The following is a 493-nucleotide window of genomic DNA, read 5'->3' on the forward strand; positions in this document are numbered from 1 at the left end:
ATTAGAGGGCGTCTGAACAAAAGGGCCAGGAGGCGTTGGGACGAGGTGTGGAATATTATGCAGAAACCCGAATTACACGCCAGACGGCGTGAATCCAATTTACGAATTAACAATGCCGATGCGCAGCGTATGAAGGAAGCAGGTATTATTTGTACAACCTCTTCACATCCAACTACAGGATGGGTGGGTAGTATCGTTTAAGGTAGTGGAGGAAAAACCCTCCGGGCAGAGAAGGCGATTCATTGCTTTGCCAAGAGGAAAAGAATGACAAGGATGATTATGAGGCTGATGTTCCTCTCGGACACATTTCCCGATACCTGGATGCAGTTTACGATGAAACTGCAACTTTATTTGATTTAAAGGCATCATTTTTCCAGGTAGCTCTACCAGTTAACATGCGCGCAAGTTTCCGTTGCCGCACGGAATCAGGGGAACTCGTTGAGTTCACTCGCCTTCCCATGGGCTATAAATGCAGTCCCGAGATTTTAAACAC

This window comes from Trypanosoma theileri (assembly GCF_002087225.1).
Source record: "Trypanosoma theileri isolate Edinburgh chromosome Unknown TM35_Tth_24_V1, whole genome shotgun sequence".
Lineage (NCBI taxonomy): Eukaryota > Euglenozoa > Kinetoplastea > Trypanosomatida > Trypanosomatidae > Trypanosoma > Trypanosoma theileri.